This window comes from Aptenodytes patagonicus, chromosome 1, assembly GCF_965638725.1.
Source record: "Aptenodytes patagonicus chromosome 1, bAptPat1.pri.cur, whole genome shotgun sequence".
In the NCBI taxonomy this organism is placed as follows: Eukaryota; Metazoa; Chordata; class Aves; order Sphenisciformes; family Spheniscidae; genus Aptenodytes; species Aptenodytes patagonicus.
Genome location: NC_134949.1, coordinates 71,101,825 through 71,124,209, shown reverse-complemented (window position 1 = coordinate 71,124,209; position 22,385 = coordinate 71,101,825).

The window sequence follows — 22,385 nt, the reverse complement described above, 5'->3', positions numbered from 1 at the left end:
TAGAAAAAATAGTATATGCAGAAATTAAACCCCCAAACCAAGCACAATTTTAATATCGATACCTTATCATGGTACGTAAGGGCAAGTGCTCACTGCTAAGCTCTTGAGCTCAATAACTCAGGGCAAGGGTGGGACTGCTTGCAATAAGAGCCAAAGGGCTCGTACGTGCTGGGCTGTTGAAGCATTCTTGGAGGCCTAAGCCTGCAGTCACTCCCTCAGAAGAATCTTGTTAGAAGCACCTGGAAATCTCTGTCGAGACTGTGGCTCTTGCAGGTTTATCAATTTTTCCTACAAAGTTCACAATCTAAAGCTGAGGTAAGTCTGTGGTCTAGAAAGTACACTATAAATCATCCCCTGGGAGGCAGGTCTGGTTGCTGCATACAGCCACTCTGAAGAACTTGCATTTTGGCACCGCAAAGCCCTCAAGACTCAGCAGACAGCGGTGGCCAAAGGGGCCACTTGGATTATTGCTGTTCCAGTCCTGCAAGTGCCTTCTTCCCAAAGCAGCTGTGACAGCAGAGCTCTGCTCCCTGCCTGGAAAAAGTCTTTGGGGTATTTGAGGAGGGATAATCTTTTGCTTTTCAAAATGAAGTCGCTTTTTATTATTGAGCTTCCCAAAATTATTTTTCTTCTCTTTATTTGACATGGTGCACATGGCCATTACTGAGTAGCACTGAGTCTCCCACCACTGCCACTGCAATGTCTTCAGCTGCCATTTCAGAAACAAAGAGGAAATATGTTCCCCACCCCTGCACATTCCCACAATACAGCAACATGCATACAGAGCATCAAATACACCATGAGGAAGGCCATTCTTCCCATCTGTACCCAACCAATTTGGCCATTGCCTCACATCCCCAGTACCTAATTTTTTCATGGTCTGTGCAGCTAACAGTGGGTCAAACTGTCCTAGTGGTCACAGCGTAAAGATAGAAATCTTTAGAAAGGAGCTTCCATCCTGTAACTAGCACGGATGCTCCATGTTTAGGTGGGAGACCAAAGCTCTGCTTAAGAGAATCACAGTAGCAAGGTCTGTGCTAGGAGTAACTGCCTATTCCCTAGCGCAGAGACGGACACAAAAAGGCAGATTTTCTCCTGCACCAGGGTAATGAAGATGTGTCACTCAGCCCTGCTGACAAGAAAGCGGTCTTTATTTCCAATCCTGGTACCAGTAACAAAGGTGTGACACGCTGGAGTGCTGGTGTGGGTCACAGATACAAAAGGTTATAATCCTGTCAGCAGCAAGGGTCAGCATCCATTGAGTCCTGGCAACCACGGCTACAGCTGAACATCACTCTCACTCTAGCAAATGCCCTCAGACCCAACCAGCAGCGCTTTTATCTGTCACGTTTGTGTTCCCTTCACAGCACTCTTCACAGCTATGCAGGGCAACTGTTTATTGTAAATAAAAGTGCCAATTCTTTGTCTCTGAGGTGGACGGGGGGGAAGGGAGTTTTAACACTTCCAATGACAAAATATATCCCTGGAGGGACACGTGGCTGCATATGGCAGTGGCAGAGCCTTGGTCCTATGCTGTAAACCCTCTAGGGAGGTAAAGGAGGTATCAAAAGACTACGCCTTGAGAAGAGAGGTAGGACTCCCTTCCCTGGCAACATTAAACAAAGCTCTTCTGCTCCTCACTGTATATTGGAGCATTCACCACAGTGTTGAGTATGTCCAAGCACCCCTGGAATACCAGTCACAACTGCATCATTCTTCACTTTCAGCCCCTCCAGAATATAAGTGCTCTCTAAGTGGAACATCATGATCAAAGATGAGGGGAACTGTTGTGAGATTACACAAGATGTCCAGGCTAACAAGATCTTGCAGGAAGTCCTGTTATATATACCAGGGTAGGTGAGACCTGTGTTGCTTGCATGAACAGGAAGGAAGGACAACTAAGCCCTAATCAGCCCCCAAAGGGCACAACTGCCCTAGGAACTGGGTTGGATGAGAAGCATACCCAGAGAAAAGTCAGCACTAGGAGCAGTTGAGAAGATGAGACACCCACTTACACTTACGCTCTCTGCCCTCTGTACCCTGGTCAGACACAGGACGACAGGTAGGGGCACCCTCTCCAGCAGACTTCGCTTTTTTCCTCCCTTGGTACAATAGAGCAGCAGGCAGGAAATGCGCTGTGCACCCCGGGCTAGCTCACACCTCCTCTCTTGCTCCAGGCCAGAGTGGAAAGCATGGTTTGGCTCTGCACATTTTCTCATACCCCCTCATAAAGAGAGCACAGTGTGAGTTCCCCCCGCCCCAGCAGACAATTTCTAAATGATGCTATGGCTATGCCGTTTCCACAGCTCATCTGAAATCAGCCTAATATTATATACAGAGGATACAGCCCAGATGGTGGTGCTCACAGCTGTGCACATCTGACATGAAGGTGAGTAAGCTTAGATTTGTGAGCAAGCCACCCAGCTGACAGGTCTGTCTGGGGGATTGCTTCGAAGTGCATGAGGGACCAGCCCACACACCGTGAGCAGATTTGGTCATCCTTATGATTACCTCCTGGGCACAGACAAGCTTCTTCTATGTTAGAGAGGCAGAGGTAACTTTTCAGGAAAATTTTACACATGCTGCTTCAGGCCATATCTTTTGGCCTGGAATAACACAATCTATAGGACTTTAAAGCCACCAGTGCACTCAAAGAGGGCGTAAAAGCTACCACGAAAGAGCAGAGGAATACGAGCATCTCTTCAAAGGCAGGGCTGTGTGCAGTACAATGTCAGTCAGCTGGAAATAAAAAGCTAATGCTGCTTAGACATGGTAACAAGGACTAGAACGTAGATACCAAGAGGGATGCACGTCTGTCTTAACACAGATGCCAGTCTCAGTCTCCCTAAGACTCACGTATATCCAGTGGAAGAGACAGAGCCCTCCAACAGGCTATTCACATCATGGATGTTTAGCACATCCAGAAGACCTGCACTGACAAATAGGAAACCCAAGGCACCAAGGCTCCCACTCAAAGTGCTACAAATACCCCATGAGCGGCAAGGACTGTGTTCTCTTTCCTTCCTGAAAGGCATTATGAGTCTTCTGGGTGCTAACAAAAGCAATAAATGAAAAAAACGATGGAACCCATTTAAGGTGCGGGGATCAAGCAGCATGCCATGCATCAGTCCACTCCATGATAACTAAGCAAGGAATGCAGGGCAGAAGATGGTACCAGTTTCAGCTTGCCTAAGGGTATTGGGAAAGAAGAGACACCCCCTGCTATGGGGAAGAGAGATTTACCTAGCACACTGAGTGTAGGGATCAGTCCAATGTTTCCAAGAGCAGCACTCCCTCACCTTGGATTAAAGAAATGAAAAAGTAGGTGTATAATTATGTATCATTGCCATTCATTTTGGTGTGGTATATCTGCCCATTTCTGCTAGTTGTGGTATTTTATTTCTCTTGGTTTAGCCAGCTAAATATATGCAAAGCACATTTATATACTAAAAAGAATAATCAAAACAAAAAAAGGATCCCAAAACCTGCAGGAAAGAGACATTTCATCCACAATAAGAAAGAATTAATCATGGACACAGTGATTTTACCTTACTAAAAGCAAAACAAACACCACAGTGGCCCATATTTCCAAAGAAAACAGAATACCTGCACTTTTCCACTACAAAACTAAGCCTAGCTACAAGTACACAGTGCCCCCCAAAGAACAGAGACTTCACAGCACCTTTACTCATTAGTAGAAAAGAAAAAAAAAAAAGAGCTCTTCTGGATTGCTTTGCAAAGTAGGACTTTTATACACTTTTTCTGCAGGCTAACATATGGTAAGGGAACTCTTCCCTCAGGGACACCCCTTTTCCTGAAGGTCATGTCCACTTCTCTCACACAGAGTACAAACTACGAACAGTAGATGTGTATCTTTTTCCAAACACCCCTGTTTTCTATTGCCAGCCATGAAAAATTACACGCAATGAAATTAGCAGTGCTCAGAAAATTTGTGCACATTCTCAATTTGCCTTAGTTTGAGAAAAAATCAGCGCATTTTCTCAAAACAATTGCACTGTACATGCTCCTTCTTTATAAATTTGGCTTTATTTTGAGTATTGTTTTCCAGGAAGAAAAGATGGTGCCATCACTTACTTTTTCAACCGAGTTACAAATTGCACAGCTGCTGGTACGGGCATTTCGAGGGTGAGGCATATTCCTTGGCCTTGATTCTCCTCTCACTTAGACTAGAGTAAACCAAGTGTCAGCCTAACCAAATCAATATTCTCTGACGCATCCTATTGTTACAGCAATGTGAGAACCAGGTCCCTTCGTGCTCTGACGCTAATAAACTATTCAGCTTCAGCAGTTTGGCTCAGGCAATGAGCAAAGGTTAGGTCTCTGTCATTAACTTGGACTCAAATGAAAAACACAAATGGACTTTGCCTGCTAAAGCTAAGTCCCACGCATGCCTACGTTTGCAAACAATACTTGTGATCTTCTCTTAGGTGTCCTGTTCAGCTCTGGCTGCTGTAACAGAATTCAACACTTGGAGCTGCTTCTCCATGGCCAGGTCCCTAGGGATGGCAAGCCATGGACAGAGAAAGGCACCTCAGGCAACTGAAGGCTGTGCTTACTCAACAAAATGGAGTAGAGATAGTTGGTAGGCTGCTGGCAAGAATACCTGATTCCACTCATATTTGCTTCAAACACTGAATCTGTTACCATCCCCATTTTATCCATACAGCACATGCACAAGGGGAAGAGCTTGAATACAGTCACCATTTTCCAGCCTATTCATGCTAGATCTTATTTTCATATATATTCTTATATCTCCTCCAGACCCAAGAAGCTCTAACCAGTTCAGGCCACACTGCATGCCTATAGAGAGGACCAGACCTCTGTTTCTGTACGGTAATGGGCTTCAGTTCCAAACAGGTAAAAACCAGAATGGTAGAAAGCAAGGAGTATTGCTCCCTTTTTAAAGATGGGAAACAAGGTACTGAAGAGATCCATGTAGATCCAGCTTAGATCCACACAGGTATTCAGACATTCAGCTCATATTTACACAGTTAATAAGCCCCCCATCATTTAAGTCTTCAGTCCAATGTAGACCTGGCTCTCGGTGACTTGCATAACATCATGCAGGCAGTGTCTGGCAGAGCCAAGAAAGGAACCCAGAAGTTCTCCATCTTCACTCACAGCAAGAGAGCAGGGCAAGTTGGAGAGCTGAAAGAAGGCGAGGAAGGACTGTGTTTGTTCGGCAAGAAGCAGCTATGGCACTGTACAGGACAGACAAAACCCTGCTATGCAGGGTGCATAGCAAAAGACTGGAAGACAAGACTTGTTGGATACCTCAGCAAACACAGCACTAAGCAGAACAAGAGGGTGAACACTGAGGGGGATAAGAGCACCCAGTCCCCATTTTTCACGCTCCTATTGCTATTAACACACAGAGTGGCAGAGCTGCACTGTCCCAGCTCAGAACAAAGAAACCAGTTGCAGCTTTGTGTCATGCTCTGAGCACACATGTGCTGTGCAAGTGCTACTCGTGCTAGTGAACAGTCGTTTAAAATGAGATTTCTAGTGCCCTGCATCACACCCTGTCAGCTTGTGCAATGCAATAGCAGAGTTAGAAGCTCACTAGAGCAGACTGTGGCTGTGCCAAAGTAACACGGTGGTTCTGTAGAAGGAGCTACACATCAGTCAGAGTATATCCTTCCCTCAATCTTCCAGCCATGCAATCCCTCTGGACAGAACAAGCCTTTGCCACTTCCTTGGAAAAGCCAAATTTCTGTCATCACCACAGACAAGGAATCTATAGGAAAGAGGAGCAGGCACAGCAGACAGAGCCTCATGAGCAGTCCCAGACATTTTGCTAAGCCAAAACCTCTGTCTGCCCTCAGGCTTATCCGGTGGAGGGAAGGGTAACTGCCATATCTGCCTCAGAAGAAATGAAAGAGTTAGAAGAGAAGCAGCAGCAAATGAAGAAACATTAGCAATATGGTTTATGTAATACCATGGACCAAATTTGAGAACTGGATATAGGAGTGCACCGAGTTCCTAACGTTCCTCTAGCAGCACATACTGCCAAACCATCTTGTCCCAAAGCCGAGAGAGGTGTCACTGAAATGATGACTATTCCTATTGCAACATTGCCTAATAATCTTAGTCGGGATTCAAGTTCCCATGAGGTGGTCCCTTACGCTCCAGCAGCAGGTTGTGGAAGACACTTGTGCCAATGGGATTGCCAGGTACCCAACAATCATTCGTGCACAGCCAGGACTCCACACCAACAATCCTAGAAAAGTATGAACCCCAGCACAAGTTTCTCCGAAGGATATGGCATTTAGTGCAATAGTGGACATAGTGGAATGTCTTTCCCTGCCCCCTCTCATATGGAAAGAGAGGCATAGTGGCCTTTTTGCTAACTATCCAGCATGACATTTGCTCCTCTCCAAATCTAGACACACCCAGTTTCCTCTTAAGAGCTCTGGGAAATGTCCTCTGACAGGCAATTTCCTGTAGCAGCTTCATTTAAATAAATTAAATTAAATATGAATTAAAAAAATAGGACCAGTGCAGAAGCCTCCATGCTATGTATTTTGAAATTACATTTCATTCTACATTTCCTATCCTCCAGTATTCCCAGTATGTCTCAATCGTTTGTATTGACAAAGTAGCATGACAGAATTTATCAAAGGGAAGCTATCAGGGGGCAGCTGGGGCTTTGAACTGCAGACAGCTGTGCTGTTTGTCTATATAAGCTAAATCACTGGCCTAACACATGATGAGGTAGCTACAGAAGTTTACAGGAAAGAGGAGTAACAGCTCATACGTTTCTCACAGTTCCAGTCTCCAGTTCCTCTGCACTTCAAAATGACTTTGCTTCCAAGAGGTTAAATCCCTGTGCTTTGCTATGCAAGTGGTGTAGCCACAGTTTATGGCAAAATTGAGGATGATGTAGAATGTAGCTTTCTGCTTTGAGCACATTATATCAAATCTACTTTGGCCTGCCCTTTGGTCAGAAGGTGAAATTGAAAGTGCTAGGTTTAATTCTCTAGACAGGGGTCATGCTTACTTGAAAAAAAATTACTTTGTGACCTTCTGGCTCTCCCATGATCAGTGTTCATCAAATACTCATTAAAATATCTGATCTCCTGAGTGGCTCCAATTTTTTTTTGTCCCTTCCCTTTCCAGAACAACCCATGTTCACCTTCTGTGTCAAGCTCTGAACTGAAGTTTAGTGTGACATCCAGCATATTGCTATTTGCACGTTCAGTGCAAATATCCTATCTTTTTTTCCTATTCTTTAAGTCAGATGAAAAATCACAAAAAGTCAAATTTTCTCTTATTTGTTCCTTCAGGAATAATTCACAGCAATTGAGCACCGAGTGCCAGCTGTATGAAGTACACTGATATAAATTAAAAATTCCATCTTTCCCCCATTCAGTCCTTCGAATTTATATTTGAAGTGCTTTTTTAAGTGCTCATAATGATCTTCCACCAATTCTGTTTCAGGAGGAATGGAAATGTGATATTAATGTTCCTACTGGGTTTCTGGAATTCTTCTTTTGTAAGTCATGGTATCTCCTCAGATAGCACTTCCTCAGACAAGCCATACAATGTCAGGGAAGACTGCAGTGCTCCTGTGTCTTTTTGCAGTGGTAACAGTGGACACAAGAATTGCTTCCAGATACCTTGAATAAGTGCTGTAAGGAAGCACTGCTTATCTTCTTTAGCAACATCAATGGGAACCTAGTAATGCAAGCAGGTCACAGATTTCTATGGGTATAAAGCATGTTCTTTGCCATTATGCATGCTCTGTAGCACTGTATTCCTGGTTTATGTTTTACCACAAAAAAACTGGCATGGGGATGCCCATGTGATACATGTTCAGAATATCCCTCTCAAAGTAGATCTTGCAATTGGCTTGATAAAATAGGGGTCTCAGGACACAAAGCTCAAAAAAAAAAAGCAGTCTTTGAAAGTCTTTGAGGCACTTAGGGACATGGTTTAGTGGGCATGGTGGTGTTGGGTTGACGATTGGACTCGATGATCTTAGAGGTCTTTTCCAACCTCAATGATTCTATGAAAGGTTGCACTTTTTCATATGAGAGACTGAAAAGACACATTTTTGAGAACATTTGGCCGAGCATTCATTACACTTTCCTATAAAGAAAATAACTTAATCTAGAGAGTTTCATGGAAGAATATCACATGGTACCCTTTATTAAGGCAGCACCATTACCACATTCTTCTAATTTCTAATACTCAGTCTCACAAGCCATTAAGAGCAATTCCCAGTGCTGCAAGTTTAGATACCGATGATGTAAACCAGTCACCAGCAGCTTATGGTTAATATCTTTATTATTTTCAGCCACAAAGACAACTTCCATAAACAAAAAATAATCAATGAACTTTTTCTAAGCACAAATATGGAAAGAATTATGCTTGCCTTTACAAAAGTCTTTTCATCACTGTTAAATGTTTTGGGATAAAGGAAAAGGATGTCCTTGCCAGCATCTACCACATATGATATTATAACCATCAAGATAAACATCCATACGCCTCGAGTCAGAGCTGCTTCTGAGTGTCAGAATGCATGAGTGAATTCCTAACTAATAGCTATTGTTTGGATTCCTTAGAAGAAATATCACGAGTTTGACTTTTTCCAGAACTTAGCACACTATAACACCACAAGAAAAGAAAAAAAGTCATAGTTGATAGGTTTTTCTAAGAAGTGGCCTTAGTTTTTAAAGAGATTTTAAATTGATCATGGGTCAAACACATGGGTCAGCATTTGGTTGCCATCTTTTAGCATTCAAAGCAAGTTTCAAATACTCTGTATTTGACTGAAAAAGCTGACACTTGGCTTATTTAACTTGGCTTCTGAGCAGTTATATACAATTGAATGCTTCCTCAGAATCTCAAGGGGTTGCCTTACACAGATGCTTGCAATGAAAACATCAAAGAAACAAACAGCTTGCCCAAGTCCCTGCACAGTCTGATTGGCCACACTTCCCATTTCTAAGCAGATCACAGATAAATTCACCAGCCTTCAGTGAGATACCAGACCCATTTCTGACAGACCCTGAACCAGCCTATAAAACAATTAAGCTTATGATTCCATAACTAGGCAGTAGGATAGCTATGCACACCAGAATGTATAGCTCTGTATTTCAAACCATTGTCATCCTGCTTCCAGCGTATGTCAGAAACTCATAAAATCACAGTGAGAGGATTTGTTCATTCTAACTCAGCCCACATAAGCGGGACATACTTCTCAGTTTGCACTGGACTCAGCTGCAGAATCCCACCGGCATTTGTTGTGCTCAGCAGCCGCCTGAAGCCATGAAGAGCTGTTGTGAAATGTAAATAATGCAAAGAAGCCATACTCTCCCGTGCAGTGGATGTGAACTGTTCCATCCCCTACCTGCGCCAGAGGCCCGCTGAGCATTAAGTAATATTTGCACAATGCTATGAACAGGCAAAATTCTATTCAAACACTTCTCTGGGCTGGTCAAAGTCCCAAATGTCTGTTTCATGGGAAACTCCAACATTTCAGGACTATCCTTGAGTTCATTACTTAATTGGAAGAAAGAAAAAAATTCCAATTAAACGAAATTTCAGATGTACCTTCTCTTGACAATGTCAAAGGACATCATTTCTAATTCCCCATTGAAAGTTTTATTGAAGTAAAAGTATCAGAAATAGAGATGAATGCTAGAACATGCTTTAACTGCTTTCAAAATTTCTTCAATAATGTTTAATCAAAAAGAGACAAAAACCAACTCCTGTGAAATACATTCCAGTGAAATTCAAAGAATCTGTAAAAAAAAACTGCAATGAAAGAAATTTTAGCTCCTGCAGTAATATTATTCATTGTTTACTACCACAGTCTCTTTTTGAAGCCACCAAAAATATGCGAAGAAGCACAAACAGAGAAATACCCAGAAAAGTGTTTAGCTTAAGCTTTTTGGTACAGTGACCAATTTCCCCATTGCTTTTTCAACTTATCTTCCAGATTAGTTGTGATTGATTATAAAAATCATAGAGTATAAGTTCTGGCTTATGAACATGGACTTCACATGCTCAGAAGGATTAGCGAAAGACATTTTGATTTATTTTCTCTAAGGAAGAGAATATTTTTTATAATCTCTCTGTCCAAATTCAATCAGGAAAAAAATATATTGGTGGCTACATACTGCAACAGTATGGGAAATTGGACCGCTTATTGTTTCAAGCCCAGGCCACCCAAGATCTGAGAGGATTTGGCAGCTTTCGGAATATATCACATGAGAGACTGGTGAAAACAGACAAACAAAACAAAAACAACCCAGATGGCTGTGCTTCCCCCCGTTACAAGGCAATGCCATCAGAGAAGCCTTTACTCACATAGAAGCATTTTCATTTTAAAAAGGTCAGATATTTTTTAAGTGTCCACCTTTCAAAGAGTATTTGCATTGATTCTACTTTTACCAAAAAACATGTTTTCCTCACATTTTCTGTAAGCAAATTTATGTTAATTCTATAGAAAAATCTCAAAGAAAACCTCAAACAATCCCAACCTCACAAGATCACTCTCCAGCCTCTTTTTCCTGTTTTTCTCCAAGATATAAATATCAGATGCAGGAATGTGCAAATGCAGAAAGTACAGAATTTGTTGAGCTAGTCCAAGTATTTGGATAGTTCAATCATCAACCCATTTCTGAATTTTCTGATATCATTATTTTTACTCTCTTGTTATACTGATTTTTCTGTTATAGGGCTGCTCATTTTAGCTATATTTTATTCCTTCTAATTAATTTGTAAAGAAAAACTATGAGCATCAAGAAAAGTACTGAAGAAGAATCTACCCTCTTTCATGCTATTCCCTAACAATAACAGCCATTCTGACTTCCAATGCCATTTGCTTCCTTGGTTTCCACTCAGCTTCTATGCATCCTCCCTGTTTAAAGCCACGTATCTTCACAAGCATCCTTTTCTGCCACACTGCTACAGGCTCAGATCCAAGTCCTTGGATGGAAGTACATGTAAGTACATGTACATTCCAAGTACATGGCTGGAAGACCTGTAATATGGCCTTAGAAGGAGATGGCATTTGACTCAGAATGACGACTTTGGTACATGACTGCATGCCACAAGCAATGCCTTAGCCATAGCTATCTGTTCTGAAGCACAGATTTACCCATTCCTGATTATTTCTAAACAGTGCTGATAATGTATGCACAATGCTGCTTTCCAAACATCATTACAGATGTTCCCTTTTTCCCTGGAAAAAAACTTGTCCAAACTGCATACTATAGTTGTACCCATCCACGTGTCCACAGATATGCTCTCTAAAATGAGTTTTCATTCATCTTTCTTTGTTACCTTCCCTGGCTTTATAGCTTGTAAATATTCCCAAACAACACTCTCTATGGAGACAGGATCATCATGGTTCCCACCAACATAAAATCATTCCTAATCTTTGTTTAGCTTTTATGGCAATCAGAGATATTAAGTTTACATATAATATGACCGAGGGTGCACGGATGGAAAAAGACATTTACAAAACCTTAGCACCTGCTAAGGCTGCAGAAGACATCTAGACTATTGATAGTAAATGACATCCTGTCCATTATATTACTGTCATGATGTGTGCAGCATGGGCACAAGAGTTAATCTGGGCCCTGGGATTTGTGGAAAGGTATATGACAGGTGCACATGGCCCAGTCATTAAGTCTTTATAGAGAGCAACAGCAGTTGTCAAGAGCTGTTGTCCTTCTGTCTCAGCCTCAAAAGAGCCTGCTGGCCTGCAGCCCTTGACTTAGTAATGACAAAGTTCCAAGGAAGAGGTGCAGGCTGGAGCAGACCAAGCATGATCAATCCCCAGGGGAGATAAAAAAAAAAAAAAAAAAAGGTCTTCTTATGGCTGTTAAAAGAGAAAACATTACATGGAAGACCAGAAACTAACAGAAATCAGGATAGATAAGGAAGAGAAAGAAGGCAGCTACACTCCTTGGAGGGGCCTGCCAAGTGGTAGGAGGAAAGTGAACCCAGGTTTGCAAAGGAGGCAGCTACACTCCTTGGAGGGGCCTGCCAAGTGGTAGGAGGAAAGTGAACCCAGGTTTGCAAAGCAGTATTTGCTTTTTTCTATAGTTGTGCATCTACTACAAACTGTGCCCATGAGTACAGCGTATATGTGGTTTGAAAGTGCCTTGTAAGACTCCCATGTTTCTTGCTTTCACCATTCATCATGAAGTCTCCACAGGACAAAATAATCAAAAAAAAAGAACAAGAGTAGAAATCTGGAGATGGCACAAAGAGAAATGAGTTTGTACAAAATTGGGGGAAACTACACGTCAGAGCCATAGCTCCCCAGAAGGGAACTGGAGACTGATCCTGAGCCCCAGAAACTTGCTGAAAGGCCATATGTATACACATGACCCAACAAATCTGAACATCACCCAGGATCAACAAGTTTAAAGGTCAATGGGCTGCTGAAGCTCAGCATAGCAGCTAGACGTGTATCCCATTCGATGGAAAAGGTCCAGTAAGACTGTAGGGTCAATTACTGAGAACTAACTAGCTATATAGTGCAGTGTTGTACAGTCTCCAGTGGATACAAGAAAGTGTTTACAAATATAGCCTTAGACCTCATATACAATAGGAATAAATCAATCAAGTCAGGCAATTTCCAAACCCTTTCCTTTTTAATACAGTTGACCTCTATTTGTTAAAGTACATAAAAATGCAGTATTTTATTCCTGCTGTCATCACTACTAAACCACCATGTCTCTTTCTCTTTCCACAGAGGTGCAAAGCCTTCACCTAAACCCTTTAAAAGTGCATAGCTCTGCTTCTTCTGTGTTGCGGGCTTCCTCTGGACACAACAAACACTCAAGAGATCCTTGCAGCCCAAACTAGACCAAGGATATTCTATATACAGCACTGTAAATGAAGACATATACAAGGCACTGTGCCTCAGATCACTGCAGTCCTTAATGAGGTGTCAGGTACTTCAGACCTCATGCCTAGCCAAAGCCTGCTTGCTCATAAACCAGTTCTACCCAGTGAATATTTTCTGCCTAGAGAACAGCAGCAGATCCTACAGCCAGCAAGTTTTGCTCAGCCAAGTAAACAGATAACGTTGGAGAGTGGGGTTAATTCCCCCCATAAAGGCTTTTATGCTCCCTGAACATACTAACAGTAAGTTCATCTACAACAAGGGGTGCCCAAGGGAAAGGGTGAAGGATTGCTAATGTAATATATTTGTAGGAACGTGCACAAAAGGGCAATTCTCAGATGAATTATCACTTCAGTCAGTGAAGCTTAAATTTATATTTCCATTTAATGTTGTTGGGTTTTCCTCTGTGCTACAGCAGAAGTAAACCTCTAAACCTGACCTGCAGTGCAGATGAGTGGAGTCCAGTCCCTGCTCTAATTAGTTTGAAGAAATCTGGGAAGAAAAACTGTGACCTGAAAAAGAGGAGCAGAGACTTGAACCAGTCTCTCCCACATCGCTGTACCTTAGCAACCCAGCTTGTCTCCCCCAAACAGCACTTTTTGCCAAAATGGAAATGCTCCAAAATTCTGGTGCAAAATTGTTTTGTGCTGCTAGAGCCCGGTATGTAACCAGAGGGGGGCACCAGGGTCAGAACTATTATGCATTTAGATTGTGTAGTGTAGCATATGATTTATTTTTTTTTAAAACAATGGCTATTTTCTTGCTCCATAGACGCTGATTGCTCAGCCCCAGACACCTATTCTGTGAGTTAGACACATGTTGTGAGCTGTTTATGCTGGTCACATCCTCTGTGTAAAACTTTTATGACTTTTTTTAGCTTTTTATTGTTATGTATTTGGCTATTGTAGTGCTCAAGTGTGGCTGGCCTACCTTAGGCAGTGTAAATCAAGTGGGACAGTAGTGAGTGATGAAGGATTTTATAACTCTGAGGAACTGGCTGAACTCCTTCCCTGTTGTTTTAAGACATTTATATTCCCTCTTCTGAAGGTGTAGGATATTCCTAAGTGAAGGGAAAGCTGGATTTTTTGTCTTCCCCTATCCCCCATGCATGGAGTCTCCCAAGATTATTTTCAGCTTTAACTCCTTCCTTATAAAACATGCACACAAACATGACAACTGCTGAGAACACAGACTAATTCTCTAGATACAATATCCTCCTCCTCCTGTTAAATCAACAGCAAATGCAGATTTTCAAGCTGACTAATTCTGAAACTCACCTTGACGAGCATCTGATTTATAGGACTTTTCAGGTGGTCTCCCATCCAGACATTAGCCACACTGAAACCTCGCTTGGCTTTTATGAAAAGATGCATCCTGTCCAGGCAAAGATCAGCTCTCTGAACACTTTCAGTTTTATTGTGCCCCATCCACCATTTTTCATCCTCACTGCACTTCCTCCTCCTCTGTCACATACAGACCTGTTTATATTCAGTGCAGGCCCCAACAGGACTCCCCACAGTGCATGGAGGGGACTGGAGTTGCACGCCACAGAGTTAGGACTTCACCATGAATTTAAATTTCTCCAGGACATCGTTCAGGCCTTACAAAAAGCCATCCTCTAGACCCAGCAAGTCTCTCTTTAAACAGGAAAAGAAAAGCAACTGTCTATAATTTAAGATTGCAAAGAAAAGATAAATTAAATGCAGCTTCCATCTGAGTTTGCAGAGCCTGGACCAGTTATTTTAATTACTGTAAATGTATCCTATTAATAAAATTGCATGTTATTTCTTCTGCTCAATGCCAACAACATTGTTAGCTTTTTCACACCAACCCACTGCATCACAGAATCAACTACTGGACCAACTTACTTTACTATCTTGAACATGTAGTGCTGAGAAGTATAGCCATCTAAAAGAGAGGAGGCATACTAACAGGGATGTGAAACCCCCAAGGTGATTTGGAGCTCTGCTGAAGTCAGGGGATGAGCTGAACCTAAGAGAGAAAGTGGAAGTCTTTCCAAGCTTAAAGAGCTACAGATTTTGGAGGGCAGCAGTTTCTGCATGGCTACACCATGTTCTCTTAAGTGGATGCACAGCTTTTACTGTGCAGCTTGCACTGTGAAGTGGCTGGCTAGAAAAACCTTTTTCACCCCCAAACTTTTCTTTATCATGTAGTAAACTGGGAAGGCTAGCTCCTGAATCAGTCTGTTGGCGATATATCAATTTATTATGACTGATTTTACATTGGCTCCTTTTGAAACTGGAAGTTGTACAGAGAAAGAAAAAAAAAAAGGAGATAAAAATCAAAAAGCAAGCTTTCATCTAGGCTTGAAGACATCCTACAGATTTTTACTTCTTCCTACATTCTCCTGTGCCCTTAAAGTAAGGGAGAGTCACTGTATTCCCACCAAGTAACTCACTACGCTCAGAAGCAGCAGAGGAAGAAAGCCACACTTACCTAGTGCAGTGGTAGGGGAAAAAAAAAAGCTAGGAAAGCTCTGAAATTAAGCAATATTTGTACTCCTCACTCCTATAATTTGAAAATTTTGGCAAAACTGGGTCATTGTTTTCTTACTCCTCTCCTTCCTAGTTCATATGCACAGGGGATTTTGCACATCCAGTTTCTCTGAATAATCTTCTGCTTGTTGTTGTAACCCTTCATGTGTGTCTAAGTTCTTTCATTCACTCTTGCTAACCTAATTCTTCTAGATGTTTGGGAGGTTTTGCATTCTGGCAAGGACTACTACAAAAGGGGCAACCATAAATCTTGTGGGCTTTTTCCCTTCTTTTTTTATGTCAAACCAATTGTTAGGATCTTAATCTCTTTGGCTTCAATTTTCATTTCACAATTATGGTTAGTATTGCACCATGGAAATAATTCCTTAAAAGGTCCTTTGCCCCTTACAAAATAACAAGCCTTCTTTATTTCCTAATTAGAAGAGTAATGGAACCTTTATGAGTCTTCAAACAAAGTCTAAAAATTCCCAGAAAGAACCATGCTGGAGAAATGGCCACTGTGGCACTTTGCAGACAAATTAGGTCATCTTCTGTGGTGGAGAGGGAAAAGAAAGAAGAGGGGAGAAGCAGGGCAGCTGAAAGCTTGTTTGGATTCCCTGGCAAAAAAAATACTCAGCCCCTCCACTCTACCCCAGGATCTCCTCTCTCTCACGGCTGCTCCTCTGCCACCATCTCCCTAGACATATTGTCTGGTGGTGTGGGGAGCTGCTGAGGGGAAGGCAGAAAGGGTCCGAGGGGTCCCTAAGCCCTGGACTGTTTCTTTTTCCTCCCCTCTCTTTCTCAGGATTCACAGGCAAGAGCTAAAGAGTTTAAAACTGCAGACTGGTAGCCCAGAAAAATAGGCCATGTAAAGTCTGTCTGTCTCTCACTCATCACCTTCCTAGAGGTAGAAAGGATGAGACCATCCTTTGAGAGTATTTCCAGTGATTGAGCAAAGTCAGGGAATCAGAGCTGACACTTTACATACGGCTTGAGAAAAAAAAAAATCCTTTTGCAGAATCTGAGTATGAATTATTTCCCCTGGTATTAAATTTGGAAGGTCCCACTTGAAAGTATATACATTTATAATGGAAAAAAACCCCACAACCAAAAACTAGCTTGTAAATTCTACTTTTAGTTTGACATTTCATGCAAAAATAACCTTGGTGGCAAATGCTGCTTGTACAACTTAGATGGGAAGGCAGAGGAAAAACAAGCCACCCATGGTTTTACAGTTCTACATACCAGTTGCAGCTTCACGTCTAGTTCATCCTGCGTAACATTTTCCATTACAAGACACCCCCCTTTCAGTAGTTTATAACTTTGCTCAGTGTTAATTGTTTGAGTAGAAGTTTCCATGCTATGCATTTGTGTCATGCTACCTGATGACAGTTTTTTGGGTTGGTTTTTTTTTTTTGGTTGGTTGGTTGGGAGGTTTTTTTGTTTTTTAATTTTAAAAAAATATTTTGTTTCCAAAAGTTAGAGGAAAATGTTGGACCACAACAAATGTTTGGACCACATGAAAAATGTTATAGCTGTTTCAGGGAGAAGCTCCAGGCTTCAGAGCAGGAGTTTTGCATTTAATAGGAAGTCAGACTCTGCATCAGGGCTTTTCCCATCCACATGGGAAATCACCCCAATTTAATTCACTCAAAGTCTTGCAAGTGAGAGGTTGACTATCAGAGCACGGTGCTAGCAAGAATTCTGACTACACACAGCAGTTCCTATCGATTGTCTCAGTGAAAGATGAGAGGAAAAACCATTCATGACCACTTTGACTAGGCACAAAGCATGGCTTCTGACAACCTGGCCCGAGCTTCGCTGAGCACAGAAAAAGCAAAGAAATGGTAACTCATCAAATCAGTCTCAGAAAAAGCCTACTGCTCCTAAACTGATATGCTTAAGCTGTGATTAACAGTAATATCTTCTACCCAGTACTCATCCTCAAGGTCCATCTTCTCAGGCTGATAATCAAAAGGGGGGGGGGGTGTTTGATATCTTTTAATAAACTCCATCTTCAGAGATTTCAAAGTGTTGAAGCTGCCATTTTCCCATCTCTGTCCCTTCCTGATCTCCTACCACAGGCTGCTCTGGGCAGTGGCACAGTGCAACACATGCCTGCTGGCTTCCTAAAGGCATTTACGTTGCCCACATCAGTCTTGCAGCGTCAGCCCCTATCCATGAGCTACTGTGCAAGCTTAGGAGCCATCAGTCTTCCAGGGATTTTTTTTTTTTATTCTGCCAGGAGACAAAGATCTGCTCCAAACAAAAATTAAGCAGCATGGAACAGAACAGGAAGAGAAAAAAACCAAACTTTATTTCTTGGACCGTTAATCAGGAGTCTTAAATTATGAGTTTGTCAAACCCATAGAGCCTGGGATAAGATCTGCAAATAACAGTGAAGTGGAGCCTTTGGCTGTGTTTGCCAAGTGTAGGCATTTGCTCTTGCTCTTCTTGACCAGCTTTCAAGACCATTTCAGCTGCAACTACAGGGCTGCAAATCTATAGGATTGCATACTTAAACCAGCGTTTACAGTGACTGGGGAGAGAGATCTACAATCTGTGGGCTCATGCTTCTTAAACCAATTTACGGAACAGGTGTCTCAGAACCATGTTAAATAACTCATGGCAAGGCCAGCTAGTCACTGACAAAAACCTGAAATACTTAAAGAATTGTCAAGTGTCTCAAGTTGTGTTAACATATGTAAGTGCATTTCAATTCACTGAAGGCCCTGAAGTTCAGTTATGACCTTTCTTGGGTGTGAACAAGATGATCAGTCAGTTTTTAATTCTTCCAGCCAGCCTGGCTTTTGCTAGGCTTGAATCAGACTTGTTGCCAGAGTCACGTCAGCTATCTAGCTGGAAAAACAAGAGTAGGGATGGGCTCAAGATGCAGCGGTCATTACCAGGGAGCCATACTTACTGTGCTTCAATACTTCCAAAATATATCTCTCTACTTAAACAGAAAACAAATTAGATTCTGTAGCTTCCAGACAGACTTGCACACGTACTTTGGGCTCAGTCATTCAGACATTACAAGCATTATCTTCCCAAGAAAACCAAGCCACGGCCTCTGTGTCCAGCCATACAGGGTAAAACACCATCTCTAGAGACACCCCTCATTCTGTGAAATGGTTTTAGGTCAGTTCAAGCTACAATTTAAACCAGATGCACTAGTGAGGTTTACAGTCACAAGTTGGCACCGCTTCATACCAGCCCATTTTAAGGCTCCATTTGCTTCCCATCACACAAAAATGTCACTGCTGATTTCATCAAGAGCAAGTGCAGGTAATAAGCTGCACGTCTAGCTGGAAAAACAGTAATAGAAATAGCCTGGCTTAGGGCTAACACTGCCATGGAAATCTTTCCTTTTACTTCGGCTGACTGTTTAATGTTTAAACCATGCAACCTTAATTCTGTGTTATGTTGCTTTTTACAATATATTTTTGATTTGGAGAATAAGCAATGAGCCTGTTCCTTGTTTGGCAACAGTACAAAGTCACTTTGAACTAACAACGTATTCTGTAATCTAGCCTCAGGTATGAAGTTAGCTACTGGTTGGACATAAAGCATGTGTCTTGAGCAGTACAGATCTGGCTGCGTAGTCCAGATCTGCACTGCTTTTAAAACAAACACAAACATGCCTGTTTCTGCCTTCACATACACCTGTGCAGCTCCCCTCATCTCAGCCTGTGTGTAAATCAGAGGGCAGTCTTGAATCCACGTGGTCTGCACAAGAACTGTGCCTCCATTCATTCCTCCCCCCAAAGCCTGGAGGTCCGTGCTGGACTGACATGCCAAACTAATTTTCTGGAATCTGCTTCTGTTGCCAGGCCTGCAAAGCGAGCTTAGGCTGCGGTCAGAGGACACTGCTGCTGAGCTGAGACGAGACTGACTAAATATTAGGGGTTCTGCTTACAAATACTTAATTCCCGAGCAAAAGAGCAATTTAAATTAGAGAAGAGGTACTTTTTTTATTGTACAAAACAAGCTGTACAAGAGCAGCGCTATGCTATTCTTCTGAGTTTCCCCTACATGTAACACTGAAAGTCTGTGGCAAAAAACATACCTATTAGAAAAAAAAAAGAAAAAAGCATTTTAAACACCTGGACATATTTGTGGATATCCCCTTCCTTATCTCCTTTACTCTGGGCAGGTTCTCCATAGACTTCAGTACCAGTACACATTAAAAACCCATTTCAATACTGAACCACAATTCTCACTTTACCATGTAATGCCAGACAGGATGGTTCTTCTGGTTGGGGGTCCTCAGGAGTCTGAGTGACCTCAGACATTTTTTTTGTGTGACTACAGACACTCCTCTGTGGCTCCTCTCCACGGAAAGCCTGAATCTTTCACTATCATTAAACACAGAAATAGTATCATTTCCAAGCTACAGAGGTAGGCAGAGTATTTTTTGTCAGTTATTTTCAAGTAGTGATTAAAAGCACCATAATAGTTAAGTAAGTCTGTAGCAGACGATCTGTAGCACAAGAGGATCCTAGTAGTTTCTGCCAAAGGAAGACACCCATCTTAGCTGGGGTTGAAGTTTCAGGCATGCCTAGTCTTTCACGCCTCAGTCTATCAGCTTACCTGCACTGAAGATTTGGACTGCAGCCAAACACAGTGTGTGTCTCATACTGTGTTGTCTCCAGATGGGGGGTAAAAATATAAGGTTGCAATATATTTTTACTGTCTTTTACTGTAATATATTGATAATGATAGATTCCCCCTGAATAACACTGCACAACTCTCACCAAAAAATACAGCAAAATGCTGTCCACGTATAGACTTCCCTCCATGTCTATTCAACTCGGGGGATTCATGGAAACTATCAGTATCCCAGGCCCAAAGTCAAACTGATTTCCCTTATAATTTGGAAATACATTGAAGGGAACAGTCAGAACTAGCAGACTGTACTGAAAACTTCCTTCTCAGGGCTATTCCTTGAGGTTTGAGTTGACAGGCAGAGAAAGGAGCCCAGCCCAAAGTTGAGATTGATGGCCCTGTAGAAGATGGCTGATCCCTTGTGCTGGCAGAGCAGAAGCTGCCTACACTTCTACATGCCACATCTTTCCTGGATATAAGGTCTTTCCTAATTGCTTAGCACTAGAGTCAGGCATTGTTGTTTTGTTTTAGTCCTAAAGGGCTTCCTCATGGAGAAAATAACTGATATGAAATATTCTTGTAGTTTGTTTTTTCATGAACATTGAGTAGACCTTTCTCCAATTCCTCCTATGAAGGACAGCAAGGACTTGATGCATGCATAACTTATTCAGTAAAATTGTTGTACATGTGGTTTTATTTGAACAAGGACCAGTGATCCTGTACAGTTAATATTCTCTTTTTTAAATTTTAAATTTCTTTTGTTTGTATAGAAACTGTCTTCAGCCAAGAACTCTGCAACTTTTGGTAAGCCTTAACCTGTCTACTCTCTGTATGTTTCTATTTTTTCATTTCACACATCCCAACACTTTAGTAAAGACAAAAGTAAAAATTCCAAAACTTTTCATAAGTTCTTAGAAGAGAGAATCCATTCCTCACAGATTCATTTAGGAGGAACTCATCTTGAAGGAACTGGAGAACATCAAAGCCCTTAAGCTTTTAGAAATTGTAACTCGTCTTTTGAAAGATGAAGCATGTGCGCCAGACAGTTTTGCCAAATGTTTACATTTTGGTGCATAGCTGAACTGCTTATCAGAAGTTCAAATGCTCTTTGTTCCTAATTTCCCACTATTATTCACACTGCATGCTCTGTTCAAACACAGTAACACCCTTTGGCCATGAGAGCCAGCAATGCTTCTGTCTCACATGGAGCAGACCAAGGAGACCCAAGTGCTCAGCACTCATAGTATGCCATAACTCTAGAGTGTACGATCAGTGATTTCTCCCTGCATTTTTATCTTTATTATAAGCAAGACTACATGCAGAGCAATATAAACTCTTATATTCAGGGAAACCTTATAAGCACCTTCCCCAAAATAACGAAGTGTCTCAACTTGGTACTTCAATGCTGGAAAGTGGCTGAAAGGGTTCTGTGCATCCTGATCCACCCTATGGCCCTTTCACTCACTTCTTATGGCAAGAGCTCTCAGAGGATTTTCCTACCCTGTGAAATCCCAGACATGTGCCCTTCTTCTCTCCCCCCTCCCATAGGATAAGAGCTGTCCTAGACTTTAATTTAGGAGAAAGATGGGCACCACCTGAGTATTATTCATCCTACTTTGGGTTAAAGACTTCCTCTGGAAGTACTACTGACTGTAGAGGAATCCTGGAACAGGAAAGTCAGTCTCGATACTCATTTGGGCCCTGAGGTTCAGCAAGATGAACATCAGAGTAAGCGATGGACCCTATGCTACCCAGTGAAGTGAAACATCAACCAAAAAATTTTCACCATTTGTTTCAGTATTCTGGAAGATATGATAAAAGAGGATGACACTAGTGATTTTGAGAACAGGCATGGCTTCTGTTGTTTCATGACAATAATGCAAAGTGGCATTTAGCAGGCATAAGCCAAGACAGGAAGAGGCATCAGGGTGAGAAACACCACTAATCAGCAGCTTCTAGAAGAAAGAGAAAAGACTGGGGTTAAAACATTTTGTAGTCCTAACAAAAATGCCCTTATTGTGGGTGATCATTTTAACTGAGAAAAATTAAGAGGAAAGGGAAATTGTTACAACAGCTTAGTCTTGCAAGGAGAAGATCAGCATAACTAGAACAGAAGAGGTCAAGTCAGCAAGAATCAGCAGGAAATATGAGACGCATATTAATCATTCTCATTTCTAGACACAACGTGGAAATAGTCTATGAAAATATGTCAACAAATTATTTGCATGTAAATCAGCATAGCCACAGTGACTTCAGAGGAACTCCCTCCATTTATCCCAGCAGCCCATCAGGGCAACAGGCAGGATCATCTCCCTTCCAGGGCTTCTGACAACATTTGCTTGAGAGAGAACAGACACTATCGCGTATTCAGGAAAGGGCTTTCTAGGACT